This window comes from Triticum urartu, chromosome 1, assembly GCF_003073215.2.
Source record: "Triticum urartu cultivar G1812 chromosome 1, Tu2.1, whole genome shotgun sequence".
Lineage (NCBI taxonomy): Eukaryota > Viridiplantae > Streptophyta > Magnoliopsida > Poales > Poaceae > Triticum > Triticum urartu.
Genome location: NC_053022.1, coordinates 47,693,479 through 47,701,898, shown reverse-complemented (window position 1 = coordinate 47,701,898; position 8,420 = coordinate 47,693,479). Strand labels below are relative to the sequence as shown.

The following is an 8,420-nucleotide window of genomic DNA, read 5'->3' as shown; positions in this document are numbered from 1 at the left end:
ATTTTTTAATAACAAAGCAGAAATTTATGCACACACCTTAGCAACCATTTTTTCTTGTGGTAACGATAAACCGGTGTAACACTCTTTGGTTCGTGCACAATCACTAGGATGTAGTTCCTACAACTTATGATGAACAATTGTTTAAGTATGAGAATGAAGTAGAATATTTATTAGTGAAGAAACTATTACATCACCTGGATAGCACTCAATGGAGCATATTCTTCAGCTTCGTTATGTGATTCATTTGGGAGGTCACTGCCAACAACTCTTTCGTTGAGATCAACCTGAAACAAGAACATGATAATAGTATATTAATACTCATATTTTTATCTTTGCAGAAAGAGGTGTGGTTTAGATACTAACTTCATCACTTCTCGCGGTTACAAATTCATTTCTCAAATCCTCTGTGGGGAATTTTCGCTTCAGGAACGAACGGATCATAGCCAACTCATCTGTCACATTTTCTACATTATCACCTAGTGCCCGCAGTCTAAATTGAACATTTTCTTCTTTCTCGGGATGCTGAACAAAAGTCAGTCCCTGAGAAACTTTTATTTCGCTCCAATACTTGTCACCATAATACCCTCTTTTTTGCCTCTTCCCCATGCACGCTTTTAAATACTTCTCTATAATCACTAAATGAAAGGTTCCCATTGTTATCTTTCTTTCTTTCTTCCAGTTTCTCCTATTGAAATAAATACAAAACACCTCATTATACTAAGTAGTTTTAAATTAAAGCCTTTACTTTAATCACAAGTAGAAGTATACCATCACTATCTTTGTATTCGCATTTTTGTATTCACCGTCCTTCTTCTGCTTATGAGCTTCATCCCATAGTTCAATCTTGCTAACCTTTCGATTGCTCTTAATTTCCTGTTCAACAAAGTAAATTAGAATGTTTGTTAGTGTTTCTGTTAGAACATGTTCAGTTTTCTTCACTAACAAAACTTTTCTGAGTCATCTTTAGAAAGAAAAAGTTTGACCATCTCTTTTCTGAGCCTAGCATGGCTTTTTCTCCCGGTTGTATGTGGATTCTTCTGCTTCTTTGCACACTCGGTGTTCTTTTCGCATAATTTCTAGGAAAACAACACATCTAGTCAATATTAATGTCACCAAACTAGTTATGTACGCCAGATTAAGTATGAGAATATAACACATTACCATGTGTGAATCCTGGCACCAAAACCCAACAAGAGTATCCCATTGATGTGCATTAACACCTTTGGGAACACCTGCTACAATTTCAGCCAAAGACTTCTTCTCACGCTTGAAATATTTACTTTTCAAACGAGACTTATACACTCTCCATCTTTCGTTAATATTCAATAGGATCCAGTCTCTTGTAAGTTGTCTAGTCTCATTGGGGTAGATAAATTTCTCCTTCAAATATTAAAACTGACAATCAGCAATGTGAAATGAACAGCCTTGAACAGTGCTATAATTTTTTTACCTCCACATCTGTGATCATCTGCCCATGTTTTTGTAGAAACAATTCATTGTCCCATCTTGGAATATGCAATGGTGCAAATGTTGAGTTTTCTGCAAGCCAGGTAAGATGTTGACCTAGAATGGCAGCCGACCTTCCATTTGGAATTCCACTTCCGTCAGTCTCCACAATTATCTTGCCCCCACGTAATTCCGACAAATTTTTACCTCGGAATTCCCCTATAATCTGTCGCACATCTCCATTTGGCCCTGCATGCAAGAGTATCACAATGGCATATAACTGGACCATATACAGCACACTAGATATGTGTTTGAAAAAGAAAATTGAGCTTACAAATTATTTTAATTTGCCGAGTAGATTCAGGAGGCTTTTTTGGTACTAGATCATCAATCTCTGGAGGGCCTTGTAAATTTTCTTCATCTGATTGTACACTTTCAGAAGCTTGCTCTGGGATGTTTAGGCTTCGAAGCCGTCGAGGTATCCTCGACATGATATCTTTACCAAACAATGTTAAAATCATATGTTAAGGTCAAGCATCGAAGCATATGTCAAGGTCATGCATATGATTTCACAAATTTCTTGGAACCAAACAGCCTTACGCACAAACCAAAGAATCAAAATTACTGCATTATGTGTGTGTGTTTCATAAATCAGTTACCAAGTAACTCAATTCTTATGTTTGCCTCACAAAAGATATGTAAGAAAAGTTATCTTCCAAATGCTAATAACATAACACAACACTGCCAACAAACTCACGTAGTTGGTATAGTCCTAAATAGAAACAGCAATGTCACAGACGGCCCAATCCAGTTTATCTTACGTTTGCTAGATAACTAGCCTCTTTCTGCTATACAACTTTTTTAAATAGAAACTAGTTGTAGCAAATGGTATATGTTGGACAAGAGGGGAAGGCAGAGGGTGGACAGGGTGGGCCGCTGCCCACCCTGAGATTTTGGTTTGATCTATATACCATAGGAGAACAGAGATGGATCTGAGAAAAAAATAAAACAGAGCCCAACTAGCAGCTAGCAGACCTAACCAGCGTCGAACTGGACACTGTGGAGACGTGCAGAAGCCGACCGCCCATCCCATTATCTTTAGTACGCACATCCCAATCCCCATTCCCAATATCTAATTGAAATCATTATTAATTAGGAGCTGCTGTGTTTATAAGTATATTTCCCTAAAAAAGTATATTCAACTGAAAAAAATCGGCACTGTATGGCCTATTTGTTGTAAAAATATCCAGCCAAATCTCTGTTTGCATGACATATTTGTTGTCGATTTTTTTTATAGACGGACCACCCTGTTTCGAAATCTTAGATCCGCCACTGTGTTGGACTCCAGTGGAATAAGGTGATCTTGCCGTAAATATGACCCATACACGCATGTAACTGAAAAGGCACCCAAAAATCACTTCAGAACTTACTGTAACACACATAGCAACATACAAACCTGTAACAACAATCTTTTAATGCAAAATCTGAGAGCTGCTGATTGAAACCTCCCTTCAGCTAAGATGCAAGAATCAAAACTAAAAAATAGTGGGACTGCACTAAGATGAGGTAGGAAATAGGACAGACTAAGAATACTACAAAATAGCAGAATACATTGCAGCCTGTGCAACCAAGCACTCATGTTTTATACTCCAGCGGAAATGGAATGTGAGGTTATTTGGCCAATCTATCTAACACCACTTGTACTACTTTTGATTTTTGACATACACATTTTGATTGGACCAAACAGTTGCTCACATATTTTAAAGAAAATCTGTCAGGATTGATTTCTAGGCAAGCAAGCAATTCAACAAACACTTAGAGTGCATTGCCTACATGAAGGAAGTAAGGAGACGAAGGAGAAGAGGATCAAGATTTGAGATGCATAAATGAAGGAGCCACTTCGGTTGATTTAATGGTAAAACTGTTGGGGCAATGGGATTCAAGGGATCACCCGCTTGACGTGGTGGAGGCGAGAGCTGCTTGCTGGGCGGCGTACCGATGGACAAACGGCGCAGCTTTGTGTGAAGGCTGAGATCGGCTCGGATGCGGCTTTGTGGCGGTGAGGACGAAGTCGGGAGGAGCACGGCTTCGTGATGGTGAGGACGACGGATGCCGACGAGGCTCCGACTAGCGACCTTGTTGATGGAGGAAGAAGGGAGTCGTCGGCGGGCGTAGCTAGCGGCGGCGAGCGGAGCTAGTGGCGGAGGGCAGCCCTTCATGATGAGGCTGCCACCGCGCGGTGTGCGGGAATGGCGGCGCGCGGGTTCATGATGCCGGGCAGATTGGAATCGGGAAGTTGGATCATGGGGAGGCGGGGAAGATGGTGGGGAGGAAAAATAGCAGAGACGCGCGAAGTCTTTCCCGCGGTAAAGAAAATATGTGTAGCGCCAAATTTTGTTAAGAAAAAATTATTCCGGGAAGCCTAAATTTAATTAAGTGTGAATAGTTTGGGAGCTCTAAGTAATCACATATATGGATGTGTTAAAAAACACATATATTGATAAATAAATTTTTTAGGTGTATCCTTTATTGGATAATCCTTATGCTTTGTTCATTTTTCAAAAAATATCAAATTTCATTGGGTAATATACGTATCCAAGTAATATCGATATAGCTTAATAAAAACAATAAAGGCAGTGGTAGATCAAAGTTGAGTTTGGCCCTCCTCCTTGCGCTGCCATGTCGACCGCTGACGCCGCACCAGCGTGCCATCCCTTCAACTAGCCCATCTCAGCGACGGAACCGGCGGCACGCAACGACTCCTCCAAGCTGATCTAGACCAGCTGGTCACTGATGTAGTGTCGGCATCTTCGCGGTGTCAGCGTCTGATGTGGCAAACGTGGTCCAAATTGTGCCACTCCTGCCGCTCCTCCTGTGCCACCCTCTTGGCCGACGTCAAGGTGCTGCATGACGATGTGTCGTCGCCATGTCGAGGTAATGGAGGAGGCGCCCGGGAGGGCTCCTCCTCCTTCACGACCTTGTCACACCAGTTGCGACGCAGCGGTGATGCCAGTCGGTTGAAACGGTCAAACGTGTTGCGTGAGGGGGTGGCTCCTCTTTGACGCAACATTCGGTTTGGTCTCAGCAGTTTCATCAGAGGGGAGGGGCTCCTCCTCAACATGTTCCCGTGTTCATTTACGCTTGTAGCTATGATCAACGTAGTACCTCACTTGAAGCACCGCGCTGCCACTCATTTCTAGCATCTCATGCCGCCGGTCGTAGTCCACACCCAACTCCGGTTGGAGCAAATATGCAGTTGGTCCGAAATAAACCTGCCATACCGATTCCTGCAAATCGTGTGGCTGGCTCGAGCGTCCAGCAGGGCCACCGTCACCATTTCCAGCTCTGGGCATCGCCGGTTGCAGCATCTCACGCCATGGTGTTTTTGTTATAAATGATCGGCCCAACTAAGGCACAAGCGCGAACCTCCCTCTTACTCCCGGGTTTCGAGGCCCCCAAAATCTTCCTTGGTTGGGCTGTAGGAAGCATACAGAAGCTCGTCAGATTTTTTAAGTCGGTTATTTTTATCTTGTTTAGGTTTATTTCGGTCAGGTTTACTAAGTTTTCCTGGGTTTTCCTTTTTTCTTTTATCTTTTATTTTTTACCTTTTGTTTTAATTTTTATTTATTTTTCCTTTCTATTTTTTCTATTTCCCTTTCTTTCTTTCTTTTTCAAATTCTTGGAGTTCTTCCAAATTTTTGAACTTTTATTTAGAATTAAAGTTTTTTTAAGTTTGTGAATATTTTTTTCAAACCATGAACATTTTTCAAATTCACAATAATTTCAAGTTCAAAAACATTTCTTGAATTTGTGAACTGTTCTCTAATTAGTGAAAAATTCCATTTTTTCGCAAAAAAGCTTTGAAACCATAAATCATTTTCAAATTCGTGAAACTTTTTCAAATACTCAAACTTTTTAAAGATCATGAATATTTTTTAAATTCATTCTTTTAGTTTGTGATTATATTTCATTGAATTGGTGAACTTTCTTAAAATTCATGAACATTTTCAGAAGGTGTGAACCTTTTTCAAATTCATGTTTTTTTAAGATCGCAAACATTTTTCAAATGTGATCCCCCCCCCCCCCCAAAATTTTAACTTTTTATGAAAGTCAATGGCCATATGTGGCCGTCCCCAGGATTTTAAAAATAACAAAAGAAATGTACTAGTTATTGTAACACTTCACTGATTTCACGAAATATCCCTTACTGCGTTTGATTTTTATGATTTTCCAGTTTCTCCATCTTTATTTAAATTTTTTCTGGTTAACTGGGATGTCAATCGTGCAAAGTCGATGTCATGCACTTGCAAAATATTATTGAAATATTTACTAGACTACTTTCATTTTCTATAAACTAGCACAAAGAAGCATCCAATCAGGACAAATTAACCTGAAGCACACTTCATCAGAAGGTTCCAAAATTTAGCAGTAGTACTGTCAGTGAAAGTTAAAAAACTGTTCAAAGAACTAAACGGACAGACATACAACTCATTCATAACAAAAGGGAACATACACATTAAAAAAAGACCGTAGGCTCGTTCATCACAGAGTAACATACATTCCGAAGAAGATCCACCCAGCTAGAATAATTATGTTGGAGTAATTCTACCTAGGAGCATGGATGACAATTGCTCAACCTATATCTTAGCTGCAGATAAGAAGCTAAAAACACAAAGACTACTCTGTTTCATCACCCATGTCAAAAATATCACGAGGTTTGAATTTCACCATGGTATTCCAATTCTCACTTCTCGGATTTTGGATATAGAAGACCTGGTCCACTTGGGAAGAAAATACAAAAGGTTCATCCTCTAACTTCTCCCCTGTATGTATTTTTTGGGAGAAGTTCACATGAGTGAATCCAAACTCATCTCTTATAATACCAGCTTTGTGATGAACATCATACCAATCACATTTAAAGAAGACCACCTTGTAATCTTTGTATGAAAATTTGAAGATGTCAGATAACCGACCATAATAGGACACGCCATTTTCAGCAAGGTTCACGACACCACTATTTTGTGTCACGTGTCCTGTCTCGCGACTGATAGTATGAAACCTGAAACCATTAATTATATAGCCACTATAGCGCACCCCGCATTTGCTTGGTTTTGCGGCTAATGCTCTTATCTTTTCTGTGATATCCAGTCCATCATCTAGTATAACCTGTATGTAAGAGTGGTTACATTGAGTTCACATGGAACTACAGTTAAGGAACATGCTAAAGGTGAATTATACCTTTTGTTCCAACCAGTCAGCAAAGTGTCTACTAATCAATTCCTCATTGTCATCATCCGTCAAATTTAAGTTACCCGGTTTCCTCTTCTCTTGGTCCAGAAATTCTCTGTAATAATAAGACAAATAACATCATGATTTTTTGCAACTTGTGAAAAATAAAAGAAATAGGAGACAACATTGAAGCACACCTACGAAGATCATCAAGATCATCAGAGTGTCGCAAGACATATCTATGTGCTTGAACTAGAAGCTGATCGTCCAACTGGCCTATAGTGACAGCCTTTCCAATTCGCTCACCAACACTATCAAACATGTACATGCCCTTTGTATTATCTGAAGGATCAGGGTTCCTAGATGTTCTTGTGAAACGTGTGGTTCCTTCTAGAAATCTTGAACAAAAGGTCAAGCATTCTTCAACAGTATATCCTTCAGCAATAGAACCTTCAGGATAAGCTCTATTGCGCACAAGTGACCTTAGCCAAACAAATGATCTGAACATCATAAAACAACAATGTTATATGCATAATGGAAAACAATAAATCAAATCATATACTTAGATGCACTGTGGAAAATAACAAATCAATCAAAGTAGCATACCTCTCTAGAGGGTACATCCACCTGTAATGCACCGGGCCACCAAGTTTAGCTTCTTCAACTAAATGCACCATTAAATGTACCATGACAGTAAAAAACGATGGAAGAAAAACCTTTTCCATATTACAAAGTGTCTTCACAATACTCTCTTGCAGTTTGTCAAGCTCAGAGACATCTAACACTTTGGAGCATAGCTTCTTGAAGAAATTAGCCAGCTCAACAACTATTTTCATGACATCTTTACTGGGATAACAGTGTAAAAATGCCACAGGAAGGATGTCTTGTAGAATAACATGGCATTCGTAGCTTTTGAGGCCAGTCAATGTCAATTCTTTCATGTTCACACACCTCGAAAAGTCTGATGCACAACCATCAGGTGTCCTACAATTCTTAACCACTGTACAAAGAATCTCCTTCTTTTCTTTATACATATTAAAAGGTGCATGCGGCAATTCAGTTTTACCCTTATCACCTTCATGAGGTTGAAGGCTAGATCGAATTCCAATTTCTCCTAAGTCAAGTCATGCATTAAGGCCATCCTTTGTTTTAGAATCAATATCCAGTAAGGTTCCAATTAAATTTTCAAAGACATTTTTCTCAATATGCATTACATCTAGATTGTGCCTTAACTTGTTGTGCTCCCAGTATTCCAAATCAAAGAATATCGACTTCTTTTTGAAACAATCCTCAGGCTTCTTTTCAGGTTTACGTGCGACGTTACCTGATTTCTTGTTAGGCGCTCTTTTACGCTTCTGTTTTTCAGAACCTTCAATTCCTTTTCCACTATCTTTGCCCTTCCTTTTCCCTTTCCCTTTCTTTGCCACAACAACCTTTTTTCCTAAGACAAACACTCTGCCCTACAACATTCTCAAAGCTGAGCTACCACTCATTGTTATAGGTGCAAGTTCCATCTCTTCGGTGTTATCAAACTTCTTCTTTCGTCTCCGAAATACATGATGCTGTGTTAGCCATCGGCGATGACCCATATAACAAAATTTCTTACTCTTCTTTAGCCAATATGATCTTGTGAAAGGACCATAAGACGGGTAAGCATATTTACCGCTCGTGCTCCACCCATAGAGGTAAGCTAATGCTGGAAAATCATTCAAAGTCCATAATAGTGCAGCTCGAAGAGAAAATTT

General features: G+C 39.6%; 1 long non-coding RNA gene across 1 annotated transcript; it reads right to left on the bottom strand.

Annotated features, from left to right (window-relative positions):
- Window positions 1–805: 805 nt before the first annotated feature.
- LOC125553438 lies at window positions 806–1,540 on the bottom strand. Its single transcript, XR_007304070.1, has 3 exons — window positions 1,451–1,540; window positions 984–1,076; window positions 806–873 (listed from the first exon to the last, which is right to left on the bottom strand). It is a non-coding gene; the product is annotated as an uncharacterized LOC125553438 (long non-coding RNA).
- Between the last annotated feature and the right edge of the window lie 6,880 nt (window positions 1,541–8,420).